This window comes from Leopardus geoffroyi, chromosome C3, assembly GCF_018350155.1.
Source record: "Leopardus geoffroyi isolate Oge1 chromosome C3, O.geoffroyi_Oge1_pat1.0, whole genome shotgun sequence".
Taxonomy (NCBI): domain Eukaryota; kingdom Metazoa; phylum Chordata; class Mammalia; order Carnivora; family Felidae; genus Leopardus; species Leopardus geoffroyi.
This window is the reverse complement of record NC_059338.1, coordinates 114,447,338-114,469,798: the sequence shown is the minus strand read 5'-3', so window position 1 is coordinate 114,469,798 and position 22,461 is coordinate 114,447,338. Positions and strand designations below refer to the sequence as shown.

The following is a 22,461-nucleotide window of genomic DNA, read 5'->3' as shown; positions in this document are numbered from 1 at the left end:
TTCACAATTCTAACTTGTATTCTTCAAGAACTCTTGATAGAGCTGAGCTCTCCTTCTTCATATACACCATTGCAGGAGTCCTTCGAGACAGGGCCAATTGCAATGTCTCATCTTACATCTTGACAGCTGGGATACAGAAAATGTAGCATATTTCACAAACACTGATAGTGTTAACACTAGCTAAGCTAGCAAAATCTTTAAAGCCTTACTATGTGTCAGTCATTAGACTAAGTGCTTTACCTTAATTATCCCATTTAATATTCTTAAAAATCACACAAGTGGTTAGTATTTTGCCCTGCTTTTAAAGATGAGGAAAGAGAATTTGAATAAAATCCTCAGGATGACGCAGTAAAGGCTTGAAGAGAAGGTATCTTTCTGGTGGTGTTGGTAGACAAAGGCAGGGGTGCTCTTACGTGTTTTGTCTCATTGGAGGACCCATCTCTCTGTATCAGTAGGGTTACCTTTGCCATGTGGACAGGAGGTTTTGCTTAGTTTCATGTGTTTCCTGACTCAAAGGAAACAATATTTGACCCAAAGATTTCACAACCGTTCAGTTCTTAGCAATCGTCAGTGTCTGAAAAGCACAGCTAAAATCGTTTCGCTTCTCGTTTCTGAAATATTGGGTGTATGAAAGGTGTACAGTTCTCGAAGGTTAGTTTCCAGTTATCATTGTAAAACAGTGTGTCACCTTTGAAGTTATTTCTAAAAGGTATGCATGATGACGATGTTTTGGTTTGATTTAAGATTGGCGTTTGAAAATGTAATAGACATTCCTAAGATGGGTTGATTTTAAAATGCCTCATGGAAAAGGAAACACACTTAAACTAGAAAGGGGAATTTGGCACGAGTGACTTGTTAGCTGGTAAAAATAGGTGTCTAATTCTGGAGGAATCCATTATTAAGTGCTTCATAGGGAGAAGATCGAAATACAACATCTCAACCCCCTTTGTTTCTGATATTTTGCAGTGGCTCATAATGCTAACTTTGATGTGGATAGTATTTAACAGTAAGCAACAGAAGCTACTTATCCTTCTCTTCTTACTCTCAGGATTTAATTCTTCACACTACCATCCACAAAAACATGCGCGCATGCGCACGCACACACGCATATACACACACACACACACACACACACACACACACAGTAATAAAAAGACGTTGGGAAGAAATGCAGCATGCATTTGCAGGTCTAGATGGACCTTTCTGCCTTAAACAACGAAAGGCAATGCTGCCGAAGCAAATGGTCTTGCATTCATATATATTCTTTTTAAGATACAGGCAATTAAAAGTTTTAGAACTTTACATATGCTGTGTAAAATTTTAAACCCCCTCCTTCCACAGGAGAACACTGGAAGAGTCCCAAGATTTTCTTTCAAGAAACATCATATTAATATTCTCGTGTATTTGAGATTTAACATTTCATATTCTTTCCTCTGCACCTTTTATTGTTCCTATTTACAGTGCACCTGAAACACATTGTGTAATTGGCAGAGAGCCCAGATTTTCCATTTAGGAACAGTTTGATGATTTCACTTTTTCTTCTTCCTTTTTTTTTTTTTTTCAAACAGCAGGTGCTCTACATTGTAAACAATGCCAGTCGCCATAATATTATTAGCTTTTGAATTTTTATTACATTCTTGCCTCCCTACATATTTTAAACTTCAGTGCAAGGAATTTTTGGCATCAGCTCAGCAAGCTTCTTATTTCATAAGGAAGATAGATTCCAGCGAAGAGAGTGCTTCATTGTCATTTATAATTAGAAAGTGTTAAGATTTACCTAATCATAAAATCACCCAATATTTTCAGGTTTGTTTCTAATTTTCTAGGCAATACATTCACATCTGTCCCATGCAGAATGCTAATTCCCTTTCAGTTACATTAGTTTCTCAAATGTTTAACCCTTTGTTTACCTGTTATTTAATATAACTCTCTTTTGGCTTGACTTTCCTATGAAGGCTGTAGTTAAAAGCTGTTTTTTTTAAACACTTCTAAAATGGCCAAACGTCATCAGAATCAATGCATTCAATTGAGTTGTTTTAGCAATCAATGTGTATCACTGTGTGATCGATGTAGCTTCAGCAGTCAGCATACAATAAGGAGATGGCCGAAGTGATACAATTGACTGTGCCTCTTGCCAAATGTAATTTATCATATTCCCAGCAACATGACCAAACATCCAGCAGGGAGACGGTGTTTTTGCAAATAGCAAGTGCTCAATAAGTATTTGCTAAAATAAACAAAGTTGAAAAATACACCCATTGTCCTCAGATGTTAAGGTGTTATTACGTGTAATACATATGTTTATGAAAATTTTAGGGAAAAAGTGGGTTTTAAAAATAAGTGCAAAGCAATCTTGGAAATATTGAATCAAGCAGTTCAAAATGAATTAGCTGGGTAGTTGATACATTGCAAAAACTGCTATGTATAGACCGATAAACAACAAGAAATTATTTCCAGCTCCAAATCTGGATATTTGTTTCACTTCCTGAGATGAATTTTAAGATAACACTTAGCATAAATAATATTTAGAATTTTTCTTCACAGGTTGTGAGGAACTTTCCATTAGCAAACCAAAAGGGACAAAAAAATCAAGCTATTTTATTTCTACAGCTATGCTCTTTCCTGCTAAACTGCATTTAGAGCAACATTTTTTCCAGATCACTTCAATAAGTGAAAGCCCAACAGAGAACAGATGCAATATAAGAGCAATAAAGGAAGGAAAAAAATTAAAAATCCTTTGTTCTCCCTGCAGTACATCCGTAAATCTATTAGCATTATTTTCCTTTCTTCTCTCTCTCTTTCTCCTTTTTTTTTTTTGTTTTTGCATCCCAAGCCAGATCTCAAGTTCTCTGAAGCAACCCTTAATCAAGCTCCCCAAAGGCCTACGACTGCATGCAGCAATTTCTCCCCTGCTCTCAGCACAGATGTTTCGAGCACATTCCATTACACCTACATGCCATTACAGCTAATGGCTTATTCTGATGAAGAAAGCTGCTTTCTGCTCAGTGCAGCAAAGGGGAAAATTTCCTCCTGTACAGTTCAATCCCTGCAACAATGAAATGTGGGGGCAGGTGGTACAACAGAACTCTCTAATGTTAATTACATACTGTATTACCCCCAAATTTGGCTGGTCATTAATTATGCTAATTTACCTTCCTGAAAATTAGCACCATCAATGTGAACATTTGAGCAGATTATAGCAAAATGTAGTCTATCATAGTTGCTTGTAAACCTGAACCTTCTGAGCCATCCAAAGAAAAGATGACTGTTGTCGGATAGAGCTAACTTAGAAGAAATGATTTCTGGTTACCCTTGCTATCCCTCATAGTAAATTTCCTAATTTTTCAGGAAAATAACGTGAAAACACAGCAATTTCTGCGAGTCCTGACTAGAAATGCATTTTGTTAATTTTTAAATTGATAAATTGCTAAATACAGAAAAAATAAGGGGGAAAAAAAAACTAAAAAAGCAAAGAAAATAAGCTAGTGTACTTTGCCCTGAAAAAAAAAAATCATAGTTATTATTTTGGACTAGAAAGAGTGGAGGGAGTGTGGAAAATAAAACTTCACTGGTGGTATCTGAAGTTTTCATGCTGTGGAGTACAGGGGTTTTCTTCTATCCATTTTTCATAGTCTTGATAAAGAGAGATGAACATTGTCTTTAACAGCTACTGCAGTTATAGACTGTATTTTTTTTATTTATTACTCTATAAAAAATTAACACATCTCCCCTTCCAACTAAAGCTCAGATTTTACCATATTGATCATAGTTTAATAAAGCGTATGAATCAGGTTAGGCTCATTTTCCATATGAATTAAATAAGTACAATTTCCTTTCGGCCTGTAGAAATTGATTGGATTTCAGAAGTAAATAGAATATCTTCTGTATGGAGTGAACAGTCTCCTTTTCCTCTTCAAGGCTGCTGTTTCCTTCCATCCATCTCCAAGAAGCCATCATCATATTAACATAGATGACAATCTGGCAAGGAGGTGCTGATCAAAGATAAATTTCACACTCGCACTTCGCATTTTCTAATTACACCATCTGTGTCAGACTCTTTCGTGGCAGTTCTGCCCAATCTGTCAAATGCTGCGTGCCTATGGGAATGCAGAGGAGCTGAGAAAATCTCTTCGTCTCCCTCCACCCTCCCAGCCGATCCATCACCCCCAATCGGAGCTGGGCAGATAGATTAGTCTAATTGGGGACTGGAATGAAGGTTCCAGGTTGAATGGGAGATGAGGTGTTTGGGGGACGCAAGACATGAGATTGCAATTTGAATCATATTATGGGGCCTGCCCTCGCTTGTCTGGGAGCAGGCTGAGAACAAGCCGTGCATGCGGTATCAGGATGGGAGGGGTGAAGACAGGGAGCCGTTTTTAAAAGAATCATGAATGAGAAAGTGTCTCCTTTCATTTCTCTCTGTTTCTTTCAGACACATTAAGGATAAATGATTGTGAACAGGCACTGAGGGGAGGCTCTCAGCCTTTTATTATAATGTTATAAAACATAAGTATAAGGAGTTAAACACAATGACCCAGTCGATATGGCCAGATCTAATCTAATCAAGGCCAAGTAAATAAATCCAACAGCTTTCCCCAAATAACACAAATTAGTTCTTGTGGAATGTGTATGACAGTCACAAATGGACACAATGGACTAAAACCAGGAGGCACTGGAGGCTGCTAGCAACTCTAATAAAGAGTTCTCAAAATATATTAAACTTTAAGATCCACTTTGATCCCCCCTTTTTTTAATGTAGGGTGACAGAGTCCATGAAATACCAAAGAAAAATGAAGTGATTGCCCTTTCAAACCAGAGCCATGGCATAGCTAACTATTCCTAGTTACTGATTTCTCTCTGCCACACGTCACTGCCTTTAAGTCATGTTGCCAGTGACGCCAAGGTAAGCAAATAAATGTAATAGCTCATTTTTTACTCTGCCGGGGGGTACACTTTTGTGTGTTTATCCAAAAAATGGGACTGCTATGAAACCAAGGAGAATCTACCCTTTCTTCCTCTTTTAATATAAAAAAAAATCTTATGATAGTACTACTTCTACTGGCCTTAAGAATTTGGAATCACTTTTTATCTTAGCCATTCTCCCATGGGAAGGTGCGTAGTGAAATGGAACCAGAAAAATGATGAGTTCGAAAATTTGATGGTTCCGTTCATTACTTCCCTGACTCTCTGTTTTCCATAAACTTAATTCTTCCCAGTTCATGTTTGTGGCATATGCATGTGAAGGCATGCGAAAGATCATAAAACATCCCCGAAACGATGTCATATTGTTCACGCATTCATTTGTTTATGCCTTGTTTCAAATCATGTGATATTTCAAGTAGCTCTTTAATTATAGTTGATTGAAGAGACCTTTCCCCAAATTTACCATCCCAACGTCCAGATGCAGAAAGGGGGACTTCTTGTGCACTCATTTTGTCCTGTAAGGACTCAGTGCTTGCAGGACAAGGACTATGTCTCATTATTCTCTGTCTTGCGTATCGCACATGATCACAAGTTGTTTATTAAATAGCATCGGTATTTCATATTCATAAAGAGAGAAAAATGCTACTTGAGTCATTGAGTAAACCAGGCTGACAGTGCTGACATGATTGCATTTGTAGGGAAGGAAACCCCCTCAACAACCTGTCACTTTAGCATTTCCTTGCTTCTGAAAATCAGGAATTTGCCATCAAATATTTTTGCAAACTTTGTAGTTTTTCTTTGATTCTAGAATTTATCCTCTTAATGTGATGAACAAGGTGACCTTCATATGGCCTATTCCTGAATGGTTTCATTGTGAAGGCATAAATAGATAAAGTTTAAGCCTCTACTTACAGAGACCGTCTTATCCAACCATGGTAATAAATCCGTGGAACTACTGATCTTATGGGTGTTTATCGTTTTCTGCTTTATTAAGATTCATTATCATTAGCTGCTTCTCTAGATAGATAGATACGTACATACACGCATACATACATACACATACGCTTGTATACATCTTATCTATCTATCTATCTATCTATCTATCTATGTATCTGTCTGTCTATCCATCTATCCAATAGTAATATAACTCAAGAATTCAGAGAAAATGTAAGAACATTACAGATGATTAAGTTAAAGCCCAGAGACTGGGCATATGTTAAGGAAACACTAAAGAAATCTATTTTTGTTTGAAGAGTAGAAAGATGAGGAGAAAATTAGAAACAGTATTTAATTTCATGAGGAGTCAATGTCCATGGTGCGTAGGACAGTGTTATTCATTTCAAATCTTTTGATTGCCCTAAGCATGGGCCTATTTGAGGGATCCACTTAGGAAATGTTGTCATTGAGTCACTTAATCAACCCACGTGCTAATTCAGTTGTGAGGGGGCACTGGATATTAGCAGAGGCAGATGAATTTTTGTTTTCAATTATTTCCATGCAACAGTGTTCAATGTCTTCTCTAGTTTCATGAATTCCTAGACAGCTAGAAACAAAATATTCGCACATCTTGTGCATTCTTAGAGAAAGCAAATGACCACTTCCAGTGTTATTTGCAGAATTGTATGTTTCTGGAGTATGAACTTTCCTCCATTCTGCTTAAAGAATATTGGTTATCAGATGGTAAATACATGTGGTCTGTTATAATAGATAATTTTCAAATTTAAAACTGAATTATTACATATGATGTTTTTCTTCACTAAACTCATAAAACAATTTTGTCTCCTGATATGTATTTGCTAGACCTTTGACAGCTCTAAGATATCTACAATATAGTGTCACACTTGAAAATGCTAATATATTTTTTATTTTTTAAGAGATTTTTAAAATATTGTTTACTTATTTTAAAGAGGGGGGCAGAGAGAGGAAGGCAGAGGATTCGAAGTGCATTTCACACTGATAGCAGAGATCCCGATGCGTTGCTCCAGCTCATGAACCGTGAGATCTTGACCTGTGCCGACATCAGACACCCAACCCACTGAGCCACCCAGGCACCCCTGGAAATACTCATGTATTAAGTAGAGATCTTTTCTAAATTCACAAGTAAAATTAAAAAAAAAATACTTGAGATTTCAAAGGAGCAAAAGGGCGTAGAGACGTGGGGAAGTCTGTACCACTGTTTTAACCATTCCCAATCACTTCCAGAACTTGGTTGCTGCCCCAACACCCACTTCCATGTCACATTTCCATTAAGCACTACGAACTAAAAATAAAGTAATTATGTCACAGTGATGGAATCCAATCCAAGGAATCATGCATTCTTATTTCAGTAATGCTTCTATGTATAAATATTTCAAGAATAAAGATTATTTTTGTGCTCTCTGGCTCACTAAAACTCAACAACTCAAAGTATAATATTTACAAAAAAGAAAAGTAACATTTGGGGCCAGTATTCACAGAGCTGTCTCCTAGATAAGGCATTAGGATGGGAAACCTCCAGCTTCACCTCCATCATCCTGGAAACCAAACGGAGAAAAGCCCTCCTGCCAATTCTGTCTCATCTTGATCACTGTCCAATCCCACCCCAGCAAGCTATGTTTCACACCCCATTTCGAGCACGCTTGGAGGGGCACCCAAAGATTTGGAAGTAGACTCAAAGCTTATCTCGACTCTCCAGACATCAGCAGTGTGAAAAACGGGACTTTTTAAAATAACGTTTCCTGTTCTTCCTGCTTCTGGTCAAGCCAAAAATTCCATAGGGACCGTTGTTCTCATGGAATTTTGGCACTTTCTCTGCAAGGCACAGCCAGAATCTGGACGTGCAGAGGGATGTGGAAATTGAAACCGATTGAAAAGTCTCAAATCAGGGCCACAAAAAATGTTAGGGGAAGCACATCTAACAGGGCTGGAGTTCACAAGAACACTGAATATATGAGTGCAGTTTCCCTAATGACATAGTTGAAGTCCAGCCAATCTCCCAAGATTCATTCTCAACACGGGTCTTACAGTCAGCATCTATGGGATTCCACATAGACTCACAACTAGTGACTTCTCACTCAGTCCAATCTCTGGGGAGAGAAATTTCAAATACGCTTCACGATTAAACATTTTTGCTTACTTACAGTGAACAGATTGATTGGCAAACAGAAAGAATAATAAATGTAAAAAAAAAAGAATCTATTTTTTTTAAAGAAATGATACTGGGATTGGGAAAAAATAAGAAATTTTCTATAAAGACAGCATTTTGGGGGCACCTGGGTGGCTCAGTCAGTTAAGCCTCCAACTCTTGATTTCGGCTCAAGTCCTGATCTCACGGTTCATGGGATCGAGCCCAACACTGGGCTCTGTGTTGACAGTGCAGAGCCTGCTTGGGAGTCTCTCTGCCTCTCTCTCTGCCCCTCCTCTGCTTGCGCATGCACACACACTCTCTCTCTCAAAATAAATAAATACACATTTTTAAAAAGACAACATTTTCCTGAGCTGCTCACTAACATCTCACTGATAAGCTGATTTAACTGTGCAAATATAGTCCTAGACATTGATAAAATACGGTAAGTGAAATGGACGCTTAACATACTGATAGTTACTTGAAGGATGCAAGTGCAGATAAATAAAACTTTTTCTTTCTGTTTCTTGAGGAATTTAATAAATTTTCTCCAAGTACAGAAATTTTTGCTTAAAAATTCTATTGTATCAATGGTCACTGGTTTATAAACCAATTGGTTTATGAACGCACTGGTTTGGAATATCATAGGAAACATATTTTTTAATAGCCCTTTTAATAAAGACTGTGTTTGGGCTTGCATCCGATTAAGTTTCCATCATTGCGTTGAATGTGCCACTGGGGTATCTGACTCAAGGGCATGGTGTTTTAGCAAAGCAAAGTGTGAGCAAACACTCTCGATGCCAACGTGAACACGGTGTGGCTCTGTCTGCCCACAGGCTGCAGAAGGTTGAGACCACCTTCTAGACATTCAACCCAAATAAAAACGGTATCATCCTGATATAAAAAAATAAGTTCAAAGTCTTGGATTTGATGGGAAAAGGGATTTTGTAAGAACCCAAGGGCAATACTTGAATTATTGTGAAAAAGATTTCAACTCCTTAAGTCACATTAGATATGTGTACTTCTTGTCAGATGCAATCTTTGCATGGACAATAAACTTTTTTAAAATTAAAACATGTGGTTTGAGAGTGTTGGGCATGAAACCATTACCTGAACACAAAGTCTTTTGTAAATGAGCTTAGAATATTTGTAAATGATTAGCTGTGCAATCCTCAGAGAAGTTACTTAGCGTCTCTCTGAGCTTCAGATTTTTATCAGTAGACACAATATGTTTATGCCATAGATTTGAAAGAAGTTGAGTCAGAGAATATAAAAACACACACATACTTGCCTACATGTATGAAAAAGCATATATGTATGTTTAGTTATCTCGTGGACATGCTAAGTAACCAATAAATGCTGATTTATGTACCGTTCTCTTCCCTTCTGCTGGAGTATGAGCCAGAGTGTCCTATCATGGTCAGCATTAATAGAAAAGAGAAAGGCCTTTATAGTAGAAATGAAGTGTATTCACTATGACTCAGAATCATGGGAAAAGTCACTTTCTCACTTTTAAGGTTGCCTCCTCCTGTTTGCTGAGGCCCTTGTTTCTCGCTAGTTGTGGTAGAGACGGTAGTGAGTGTGAAGAATGGCTTATTTTGTTTGGCATGGGATGATGACAGAATGGGCCAAGCATGGCCGCTTTTGGTAAACGTTGGTAAATTTTTAGTCGAATAATTTCTAGTGTATTCCTCATTAAGGCTGTTTTTCTCTTAAATGATCTCCTCTTCCCAATTTAAAAATGGCATCTCATTACGGCCAGTTTTTGTAACTTACTATGACTGGGGACGTGGCCAGTCCCCAGTTTCCCGCCCTGTCTTCTCTGCCTACTTTTCGGGGTCTGTTCTTTCCCAATACGCCTGGAGTGCCCTTGACCTAATGGTGGAAACACCGCACACAACGTGATTCACAGAAAATGGGTAAAGCTTCAGTTTACTTTTTAGCAATTATATTCTCATTTTAGAACTCACATTTTGATATTCACCAGCAGTTACAGACAAATCTAAGAGATTTAATCCTCCTGGCAACCCTGGACAATCCAAGGGCTTTATCTCAAAGGAAACTGAGGTTCAGAGAGATTAAGTAATTCACCCAACGTCACATAGCAAGTAAATGCCAGAGCAGGGTTTTGAATCTACCTTTTAGAACAAAGCTACTCCTGTTCTGGTTGCCTCTTCCACAGTTTTGTGCCCTGGGAAGAAGATAACAGAAATAAAGGTCTGTTGCTGTTCAAATACTTTCCCATCCTTTCAGATGGATGCTGAAGCCCACTTGTATTTATTTTCACTTGTGACATGTTTCCTTTCATGTAGGGGCAACAAAGCTCTGCACTGTAGAATTTATTAAGTGTCCACATCTGCATAACACCTTGCTACCAAAAGGAACAATAAAAGGCAAGTGAAAATGACAAAGGCCTTGCCCTCTGCAACTTTACAATCAATAACAGATGGGTGAAAGGTATGGAGAAGGGGACCCAGCCCTCAAGCCAATGCTTGGCAAGCTGAGACATGAATGGACACCCAGCATCCAGGTGATCCCACCATAAGATCAGCCTCCATTGAATACACAGGGTCTCCCTAAGGGACCAACTAACTGAGCTTTTATCACTGGGAGGGAACAAGGTTAGAGGGTAGGGTGTGCTCATTTTTTTTTCCTTTTTTTTTTTTTTAAAGTTTATTTATTGAGAGGGAGAGAGACAGCGAGAGTGCGGAGGGGCGGAGAGACAGGAAGAGAGAAAGAATCCTAAGCAGGATCCGCGATGTCAGCGCAGAGCCCATTGCGGGGCTCGAACCACAAACCATGAGATCATGACCTGAGCTAAAGTCAAGAGTCGGAGGCTTAACCAACAGAGCCACCCCAATGCCCCACGGGATGTGCTCATTCTAACAGGGACAGTGATGATCTCCCCCGACTTCAGGTTGCCGAGTCTCCATCTCTGGACTCCCAACACGATCACAAGTTCTCTTCGATCGGTTCGGAGCAAGGCTTTTCGTCAGCTGTCATATTAATGAGTCCTTTGGTTCCTCTGAGTATTTTGTTTAGTTATTATGTCACTCTTTGCTGTGCCGCTCATGGTATGGGTGTGTGCTGAGGGGGGTGGGAGGCAGGCTTTCAGCCACACAGACCATCTCAATGCACACAGCAGTGGAAAAGTGACTCAGACATCTATTTCAAAATGACAGTCATTTTTACAACATTTCAAAGTAAAATGAAATTAGGAGTGGAGGAGTAGTCAGATGCTTTCCACAGTCCTTAAGAAAAAGGCATTTCTTCATATTTCAAAGCCTGGGCCAGCAGTAAACTAGTATAAATTGCTGACTTGGCTTCTTTCTGTTCAACTTATTAAATAATAACATTCTATATATGGAAAGAAAGTTGTGTAGTATGTAAGGCTATGCGTGAAGTGAATAAAATATGTTTAGACTATGTCTGAAGGCCAAGAAAGTAAAGGGGGAGAAAGGAATTTGCTGGAGAGCCTTCTATTGTAAATGCATTAAAACCTGAATTAATGGTGGTATTATCCTAGCAATGACATCACACAATGACTGTAAAATCTAAAAATGAGAATGGTTATTTTCAGAAAATTTTAATACCTTTCTTGCGCACAAGCTTGCCGATTAGTATTGCATACACCTATATGTTATTCTTATACAATTGCTTGCTCTAATGGAAATTTCAGTTCCATGTAGACTTACGAATTTAAAGTATTATTTTCTGTCTTCTCAGTAGACTTTTCCTTTTCAGAGATGCATTATTCATTTATAGTTTATTACTCAGAGAGAAAAGTATTAATAAGGAAACTGTACCTGTCCAGTTTCGATGTCAAAACCTACTGAGAAAAGCAACTCAGAGCCCAGCTGGTCTAAAAATCTATCACACTTTTTCCTTTTCTTTTCTTTTCTTTTTTTTTTTTTTTTTTTTTGTGGCTATCATCCTGGGCATTGTAAATCGTGTATGTGTAGTATATAATTATATTGTCCGTGGATTTATGCAACTCTCTTGCATATTTCATTACTTTTTCTTGGTCTACTTATTAAAACTACATTTTACATGTCTAATAATGCAATTCAAATTGTACCAAATATGAAACACTGACATGAGGCATAGGGAAATGATGCCTGAGCAATTTAACCCGATTCACTGAAGGACAGGAGAATTACCTTTATTGTAATGAGCTATGGAGGGTGGTTCAGGCCGCTTTTTCACATTTGTGATTCTGCTATCCACCTTTCTCTCGAAATCTAAAGCCCCTGTCAGCTCACACGGAAAACTTGGATGCGTTTCATACTATCGTGCTCTCATCCAAGGGAAGGCGGTGGTGAAGGGAAGGAGGGGGGCTGCTTGTTGGTTTACAGGAAATCCGAACACCCATGGGATGCTTTTCAGAATCCAAACAGAGTTCAACACATAAACATTCCACGTAATTTGTTGTTTCCATACATCATTTGCCTCTTAAAAAAAAAAAAAAGACTGAAAAAGAATTTTTTAATGTGTGACTACAGTGACAGGGAGTGGGTGCCAACAGCTCTCTGGATGGCTTTTTATCTCATTCCCTTAGTGAAAACAGTTAACTAGGCACTGGTGAGAGATTCTGTAACTGCACAACACAAAGCTGGAGCCAACGCCAAGTGTGGCATGCCAGATGTGTGAGTACATTCTGGAGCGCAGCATCAGCAGCTCCAACGGCTCGCCATAGCCATTAATCTAGAGACCTCTGGGAGTTCCGGGTAGCGCTGTAAAACCCGGCCCTGCCAAGGCTGCATCAGATAAAGCCATCAATGCATTGTAAAAAAGACACAAAACCTATTTCATGGGCTGCACTGATCAAGCAATTACAATCATTGACTACATTAAGCAAAGAAACAGCGGGGTGCCCTATAAAATTGACTGCCAACTTGAATAATCAATAGACTCCATGTAGAGTAAATTAAATAACTGAACAACTATTTGGAAAAGCTGAAGTTAAAAAGCCAATCAGTAATCCCTCATCCATGGCAGAACAATCCTGCTTCCAAAGATCCTTTAGTTTTGCTTTCATTCTCATCTCTGGAAAATCCTGGGACGGTGAGCTTGGGGGAGGGGGGAATCTTCCACCTCTTATCCTTCTCTTTCAAAACTGTACATTTCATTTGAATGTTATTTGTAATCAATCGATGTACTCTTCCTGTCATCTGTAGCTGAGCTCACAACCAAAGCAGGAAGGTTTTTGATTGAAAGTCAACGTTCTGACCAGAGGCGTGAAGGTTTGACATGGTTCATGGTTTAACCTGGGGCTTACCATAATAAGAAGGTTTGCTGTTGTTGTTGTTGTTCTCACATATTGAGAATAATTTGGAATTTGGGGATTTTTAGTTATAAAATCTTCTAGAAAATAAAGCCATAAATGCAAGAGACAGAGCTACGTAAAAGCCTTTCGCAGGTTTTTGCTGATTTACCTGGACACCACATAAGAGTTTTTAGAACACATGATGAAATTTCAGTTTTTAGAACAAGCATGATGAAATTTCAGGTTTCCCTCTCCATAAGCTATTTTTATCTTTTTGCTCCACTGGAAAGTGACAAAACATGTTCAGAAAAATTAACATTAATTTATATTTTATGTTATTGGTTCCATGAAGAGTTTGCATTCTTTTGCAAAAAATTATTTATTCATCCACGCACACACATTTGTTTGTTTTGTTTCAGGCTAGAAGAAACACCATCTAACCATCTATAAACAATTTCTCTATTGTCTTACTAGAAGATTCAGGAGGAAAAAAATGATGGAAACGTGAAAATGATTTTTCCTCATAAATAAACAACAACAACAACAACAACAAAAAACCAAACCATTTTTTATGAGCTTCCTTCCTGATTAAAATGTAATGCTAATAATTCCAGATCTCAGACGCCAGGTTGGCTGATAGCAACATATCTGGACGTGAAAATGATAGCATTGGAAAGACTACCAGTACTCATGTGTGCTGGACAAAGGTATTTTTGCACCAAAAGAGAAAAAAAAATATTTGAAACGATTATTGCAGAGACAATACTATTTTCTTTGCAGTCAAGCCTGTTTCTGAAAACAATATGTACTGGTAATGGTATGAAGACACCTACGACACTTAATGATGAATACATCATTAAGCAGGCATTATTGCTGTTCCCACTGAATGTAAGATCACCCTGATATTATGAATGATTTGCATATTAACGAAAATAATATTGAGGTGTATTTAACATGGCATTTGAATTAACTCTTAATGGCATGCAAGTTCTTTGGGGGCCAGGCTAGCAAACATGTGCCATAGGATGAATTTAGAGGTAATTGTCACTAGCTAGGCTTTGTGAACCTAGGTATCTAGAAAATATTAGTGGTATTATTTTTAACACATTGATGTGTTTTACAGAACCTCCTACCGTGGAGCACAATAAATTGGTTGTCAATAAACAGCTTGTTTTAACAACACCCTGCATTCGTCCCTATTAAGTCTGTTAGGGACAAAATCCTCTGAAATGGTGTCTTTAATGGCCAAACTTTATTTTTGAAAAAGCTGCACCAGGAAAAGGAGAAATAGGATGAACTAAAAATGATTATGTGTCACAATAAAAATCTCCCAACTTGTCTGTTGATGAGATGATAATGTTGCCCATAAAGCAGGAGGGGAGAAAAGTGCTGCTGAGCTCTTGATAAAATGTCTTATTGAAACCTATTGTATTTACTTCTTATTAGATTCTGAACTCAAATAGATCTTGATTGTTGAGAGCCTGGGTATTTAAAAGCTTTAAGATCATCAATTACATTACTCATAATTTCCACATCTGCCTTTCCCGCTGCAATTCAGAGAGAGAGAAAGACCATTATAACAGCCTTCCTGCAACTTGATTACTGGGAGTCTCTGTTACAATGTGCACTTGAAATGCTGTTAAGATGTGAACTTAACTGCAATTTTCAGTTTTATGGAACTACTCCTACATGGATAGCTTTTGGTAATAATTGAAATAAAATGGCAAAAGACCTGCCAAATGAACAGGGAGAAACAGAGGGCCACCTTAAAAACCCAGACCCCTGCAGGGCAGCAAGCAAAGCTTTGCCTTTTGGAGCTATGCTGTTTTACCCTCCTGATAAAAATTAGCTTTGTGGGAACTGATATGCATTTTGACTTAAACAAAATAATAATTAAAATGCCCATTATGTAATTGAACAGCAGTTTGGTTATGTTTATGCTGGGTAGAAGTGGGCTGTGGGGAGTAAAAAACTAGAGAATACTCACTGTCAAAACGTTGCCAAAAAGACACAATATTATTTTCCCCCAGAAATACCTTGTTTCTTAACTCCTGACGGGGAGGACATCTTGGGGGTGGTTTTCACAATCTCCTGAGCATTTGCTATGTATTTGAGGTTGAGGTGTCCTGATAAGAATAGTTTAAAATAACCAATTACCTTTCAATAAAGCAGTTCAAAACACAGCGCTCTACATGTAGGAATGTTTACTTTGTCTCATTGGATCTCACCATACCCAGGAAGCACACAAGGGAGGGTCACATTCATGAGGTGGGAATCCCGGCTCTAATTTATGATCAAAATTCTGTATTTGGTTTGGTTGCGGGGACGGTTTTTTAAGGCACAGGTTTATACCACGCGCGCGCGCACACACACACACACACACACGCACACACACACACAGAAATATGGAGGTGCTTTCTCAGAAGCAAAAAGACAGCATATTTGAAAGTACATTACAAATCTTGGGAAAGAGGGAGGAGAGAACGCCGAGGAGATATTTCTCTAGAAATGACTCCTCCTGGGGAAAAATGTGGTCTCTGCAATTTTACCTTTTCAGTCATGCTTTCCAACATATAAATCTTTTTTTCTCCCTCTCTGACGAATCAGTTCTGAGATCACAATCTGAGCAAATCTAGGGTCTCATCACCTAGCCCTTCAACACAAAGGAGGGATGTATTGGTTCTTGACAATGCTTATAGAATCTAGATTATTTTATTGTTCCTTGGCTAAAGGTTTTCTTCAGCATTTAATCTGTGCGTATCTTAAAGCAATTAAGCAGAGAGAGAAATTGGGTCAAAATATTTTGAGATTTTTTTCATTAAACTCATTCACTATCAAGAAATAAAATTTTCCACTCTGGGTGAGCTCTATTTCCTCCTCCCTCCAAGAAAAACATAATAAGAGAAAATAATTGATGTCACTTCACCTAGAAGAACAACAGTGTACAAGTCCCTTGACAGTATTTACATGTTCAGAAATATATGGAGCGTGTGTTAGAACTGGTCCAGGTACAGTGTAAAGTGTTTTCAATAGCTTCTCCATAAAAATAGACTTTGAAATGCATTTCTGCACACATAGTTACCAGATAATTCAGAATTATCACAAACAAAAATAAGAATCGTCCTGGCGGGACCTGTTCTAGTAAAGTTTCTAATCTCACTCAAGAAATAGATTCCTGCCTAAGAAGAATTTATTTACAGGTATTGATATCTAGCAATGAATTAAACAAACAAACAATATATATATATATATATATATATATATATATATATATATATATACTTTAGCAGTATCATTGTGATGCTGAATTAGAAATATCTAGTTTAGGTAAAACCAAGAACTCTATTCGTTCCCAGCATTGGGGGGAAAATGCACCTGCAGAATTTCTTCATTCTTTCATAATATCATGGCTACTCAACTCACGATGGCAATGAACCTGACCCTTAAAAAGTAGACCAGTTTCAGCGGGTACTGTTTTCGCTACTCTTAGGCTTTCTGTTCTTTCTTTTATCCTTGGCCCTTCTTCCCTCAAGGATGCAAAAAGGAACCTAACACTCTCAAATGTGGTTTGAACTATACGATGTGCTCAGAGTTTGTTTCTTCTTTACAAGAGCTGGCAGTCACACATGAAGGAAATAAGGCGACGTCTGTAGAGACAAGCGTTTAGCACACACTGCACTATCTGGCTCAGGGCTGTGTGTGGCAAAACAGAAATGCACATAAAGAATGCAAAAAAAAAAAAAAAAAAAAGCGCTGAGCATAAGGCGGAAGGGTGTGTCCCGACCAGCACCGGACCAGGTATAGGGCTCCCATTCTGCCTCATTTTTAGCACCCTGTCTCGATTTTCTATTCGGTCTGTCACTTTCTTCATTGCTGACACAAATATAGTATTAAATGATCAACACAGGGGCTGTGTTGATTGAGGATTAATTACCCATTTTGGCCTGAAACCTGTGGCAGGACACATAAGCCTAGAAAGAAAGAAAGAAAGAAAGAAAGAAAGAAAGAAAGAAAGAGAAAAGGGAAAGGAATACACAGCCTTGTGGTAATGGCATCCAAGCTTATCATCAGAAACTATTGCCCACACTGACATGTGTGGGTTTAATTCTATCCCAAAGTGTTTGTGGCACATATTTGGCAAGGAGATTCAGGGTTGCCACTTTCCAATCAGGACCGAAAGAAGACTTTAATTTTTTGTATGTTTATTTACTTTGAGAGAGAGGGAGAGAGAGAGAGAGAGAATCCCAAACAGGGTCCCCACTGTTAGCACAGAGTCCAAAGCAGGGTTCAATCCCAGGAACCATGAGATCATGACCTGAGCTGAAACCAAGAGTCTGATGCTTAAGCGACTGAGCCACCCAGGTGCCCCTGAAAGATGCCTTTAAAGGAAATTTATTTGAATCACTATTCTGATTCTTGAATTTGTTGTATTTAATTCCCTTCAGTGGTAGGGCTTTTCCCTAGCCATCTCTCATAAAAGAGAGCTTGCTACTTCTCTAGGCTGGCTGCTGCTTCTGAGAACTCTGATTCTCAGGAAGTCCCTCTTTATAGCTGACCTAGACTTTCCCAACGTCTCCATTCAGTCACACACACAATAGCTGAACTTTTTCTTCCTCTTGTCTGCCTCTCAAGTCTTGACGGGAATGACCACCTCTCCAACAGAACTGACTCTTTTCCAAACTGAACGCTCCTGACTTGTTCGCCAGCTGCTCTTGTTACAGGGTTTTAGGGCCACTCGCTATTTTGGTTACTCCTCTGCTTTGTCCACATTTTTGCATGTGTTTCTTACTTTGACTCTCCTGTTTTCTTTTTCTTTTTTCTCTCTTTTTTACTCAAAGTTAATTTTCTTTGAGGTCAGCTAGATTTCTCTCTTTTTGTAATGTTTATTTACTTTTGAGAGAGAGAGAGAGAGAGAGTGTGAGCAGGAAAGAGGCAGAGAGAGAGGGAGACACAGCATCCGAAGCAGGCTCCAGGCTCTGAGCTGTCAGCACCAGAGCCTGACAAGGAGCTCGAATTCACAAACCGCGAGATCATGACCCGAGCTGAAGTCAGACGCTTAACCGACTGAGCCACCCAGATGCCCCAAGGTCAGCTAGATTTCTACAAAATCTTTACTCCAACTATGGCAGGAGGCATCTGTCTCTCCATGGCCATGTAACCCCCAGGATCAAAATTAGAGATATCCTTATAGAAAGTGAGTGTCCAGGTTGAATTTAAAAAGAGAATATGTGTTAATTTAGTAGAAAAAGCACAAGCTTCTGAGTCAAATGAGCCAGGTTTGAGATGTGCTTCCATCACTTATTGCGTTGTTTCATCCTTTTGAACCTCAGTCTTCTCTTGGGTAAAATGGGAATAATGTCCATTTGGCAAGATTGTCTTAAGGGTTAGAAATGACACAAATCAAAAATAGAGCTTGGCACATTACAGGCAATCTATAATAATAATAATAATAATAATAATAATAATAATAATAAAATGGCTTCTTTCCTTGCTCGGAAAGTGAAAGAATTACTCCTAGAAAATGTTGAATAAGGGTGTAAAACTGGGGAAAGCCAATAGAGATGCTGTCAGGAAGAACTACTGACTCCAATCACATGAAATGGGGCTTTTGCCCCCTAACAATGAATTTAAGCCCACCATAAATCATTTCACAGGGATCACTTAGCCAGCCTCACACAGCATCAGCAGTTTCCCCCTTATAAACTTGCTCTGCATTTGGCATCAACAACACAAAGGTGAAAAGACCATCATCGATTTTCTGTCCCCAGAGCATCCCCAGTCTTTTTGTACCGTGACTTTTGCATCACCTTTTCTCATCAGCTTAATAACACTTGGAGAAACAATGTCTTCAGTCAGGGCATTTATTTTATTTTGTTGCTTTTGGGTTTTGTTTTGTTTTTTTCTCTTGTGTCCGGGGGTGGAAATACATTCGGAATAAAATACTTCAATATGAAACACATCGAATACTTGTTTTCTTCACATAACACAGCTGAGCAGTAATTATATGGATATTGTGATGAAGAACTACTTCCTACCCTATCAACATTCTTATTAAGAGTAATAATAAAGCAGCATGTCATGAAACTGTGCTGTCACAGATTCTTGCTCTTGTGTATTTTTATCTTTTCCACCCTGGATTCCTTATACGCGGCATGCGGAGTGTAACGTTTCTGCTAAAAGACGGTGTCAAATAAAATTAGTTCTCTCGACTCCGTGCCATAACAATGTCTATAGAAGTGTGTTATAGTCTTTACTTAATATATTAACTCTATTTGTGCATATGTGTCTTTAAAAGTCATAATGAAAGCTCTAATGCATTTTTGAATCCAGAAGCATATTCACTGAGGATAAAAAAAAAAACGCTCCATTGTGAATGAAGTCTCCCTTAAATGGAAGGAGAATAAGGACATAATAGCCTTATTCAGAAGAGATATTACTTGAGGGGGGCCTGGGTGGTTCAGGTGGTTGAGCGTCCAACTTCGGCTCAGGTCACGATCTTGCAGTTCACAGGTTCGAGCCCCACATCAGGCTCTGTGCTGATGGCTCAGAACCTGGAGGCTGCTTTGGGTTCTATGTCTTCCCTCTCTCTGCCCCTCCCCTGCTTGTGCTCTGTCTCTCTCAAAAGTAGAAAACATTAAAAAGAAGAAGAAGAAGAAGAAGAAGAAGAAGAAGAAGAAGAAGAAGAAGAGATTTTACTTGAAAAAAAAAAAAAGAAAATTTGCCATTGAGGAAAAAAACTTATTTCCTATACATAAATTAGGGCATCTTGGGATGAAGCATTTGATTTATATCCATATTTTGTTGTTTATGTGAGTTTCTGTGTGTGCAGGCTTATTGGGGATAAGGTAACAGGTAATATTGCAGAACACAGACAAAGAGAAATGGACAAGAGAGAAACCATCACTTTCATAGGGATAAAGTTTAAAAGCGCTCTTTCTCATAGGGCCAATGAATTACCAAATCAAAAGAGAAAGTCCTATATAAATGTCTAAAACGGATGCTGGCCTTAGACTCTGAATTCCTAATGTAGTTAGCGCTGAAGATACTTGAAGGAGCCCAAGAGAGAAAAGCTCTCCTTTTCAGTTCAGCAAATAACTGAACCAGCAGGATAAACAGAGCTGCACAAGTGAACACACATAAGGCCAGCACATATACCCCTCCCGGCCTCAGGCAAAGAGCAGCTAATAAAGTATATGATATGTGAGTGTGCCTCACTCCATCTTACCAACTCGCCTGGCTCTGCACTAGAGGCTCTCCACCCTGCCTTCATTTCCAGCTTGGGACGATGGTTCTCTGATTCTAGAAAAAGCAAGTCAATGTCCTGGACGGATTAGGCTTTGTTCTTAGAATTTTATCTCAGGTGTTTGCTTGTTCCTCAGCCAGGCCTCTAGCAGTGGTGACGTCTGGCTTCCTGAGAATGCTGTATGATTATAAAGTAACTCAACTGACATGAAAGAGTTAAAACAACAAACGCAAACCTTAAGCCTTAGGGCAAAGCACCAAAGTAGACCCTCCACCCCCCCACCCTCCATTCTGCTAACTGGTCAAGCAAAAGTGACTCTAAAGAATACTTTAGAAGTACATGAAAGAATACTTCTAAGAGAAAATCTTTGAGACAACACTTAACATAAATAGGGAAATATTAGATGCTTATAATTCTGTGCAACAGTGGTGGTGTAAGTTGACATTCTGACATATTCCCTTGCATTTGAGGGAAATCACTTGGGGGACAATCAGTGATGCATTGAAAAGAACATAGGCTTTGAATTGAGGCTTCCTCTGGCTAGCTTTGTGATCTTGGCCAAATTATTTAATTTTTATAAGCTTCAATTGCCTATCTGTATAATGGCCAGTACAGAACGGCACAGATTGCAAGGATCCAATAAGATTTTATGTGCAAAACACCCAGCATACCGCATACACACATGATACGATGAATGGCCTCTCCTTTCCCTTGCCTACCCTGCAGTTGCTTTGTTCTATGAATTTGTTCAGTAACAATTAGCAACAAAATGTCAGTGGCAAAAGCAACAGAAGTATAATTTGTTGGGACTTTGGGCTAGGTGTGGTAGCATGATCGTATGCATTCATGTGTCTGAAACCCCTTTAAAGTTACTGTAAAGGAATTTTCAAAGTGTAATCTCACAGATACGCAGGGAACAGGAAGGAGGGTGACAGTAGAGGGGGGATGTGCTGTCTCACACGGAAGAAGGAAAATAAACGGATGAGAAGTAACTGACTCAGGAGACCGAAGAAAGCTGATGCCCAAGTGCCATTAGAAAGGGGTAGCAATGAGAAGCAAGTTTGTTCAAGTAAAAGAAAACAAGAAAGACCTAGGATCCAGACGCTGGCTTTTTCTCTTAGAGAATGAGGATGAGAGGCAAGGTGAACACAGGAAGGTTCCCTGGGAATCTGAATATCTACACAAGAAGCAGTTAGACCCTCGTATCCTGCTAATTCCCACCCCCAACCCCTGCCACCTGGTGAGGTGATACTCTTCCTTCACCCTGCCAAGAAAGCACAGGTTTATTCTCTGACATATACCATATGATTTCACTTACATGTGGAATCTAAAAACCAAAACAAATGAACAAACAAACAAACAAAAAAACAGAATCAGACTTACATATACAGAGAACAAACTGGTGGCTGCTAGAAGGGGGTGGAGGATGGGTAAAATGGGTGAAGGGGATTAAGAGGTATATACTTCCAGTCAGAAAATAAATAAGTCAATGAACAAAAAGTACAGCATAGGGAATATAGTCAGTAATATTGCAATAATGTTATACAGTGACAGATGGTGACTACCTTTACTGTGGTGAGCACTTGGGAATGTATCTAATTGTCAAATCACTATCTGGTACACCCAAAAGTAATAGAATATAGTATGTCAACTGCCCTTCAATGAAAAATAAATACATAAGGTGCACATGGCTGAGTCAGATAGTAGAGCACATGACTCTTAATCTCGGGGTCATGAGTTTGAGCCCCAGGTTGGGTGTAGACATTACTTAGAAAAATAAAAGAGAAATAAATAAAAATATTCTCTGGAGAAACGAAACCACAGAGTCACCAGATTCTGGATCTTCGACACAGTGGAGCAGGGAGGTCAGGTGCTAGAGTGAAAACAGAAAGACTAAAAGAAAGTAAACACATGTACAGTTAAACT

General features: G+C 38.8%; 1 long non-coding RNA gene across 1 annotated transcript in view; it reads right to left on the bottom strand.

The window, feature by feature from the left end:
* The window catches only part of LOC123585779, a 45,624-nt gene extending 37,400 nt beyond the window's left edge, over positions 1-8,224 (bottom strand). The window contains exon 1 of the long non-coding RNA XR_006706422.1: positions 8,175-8,224. This is a non-coding gene — a long non-coding RNA (uncharacterized LOC123585779). The remainder of the gene's footprint in view (positions 1-8,174) is intronic.
* Positions 8,225-22,461: the final 14,237 nt, after the last annotated feature.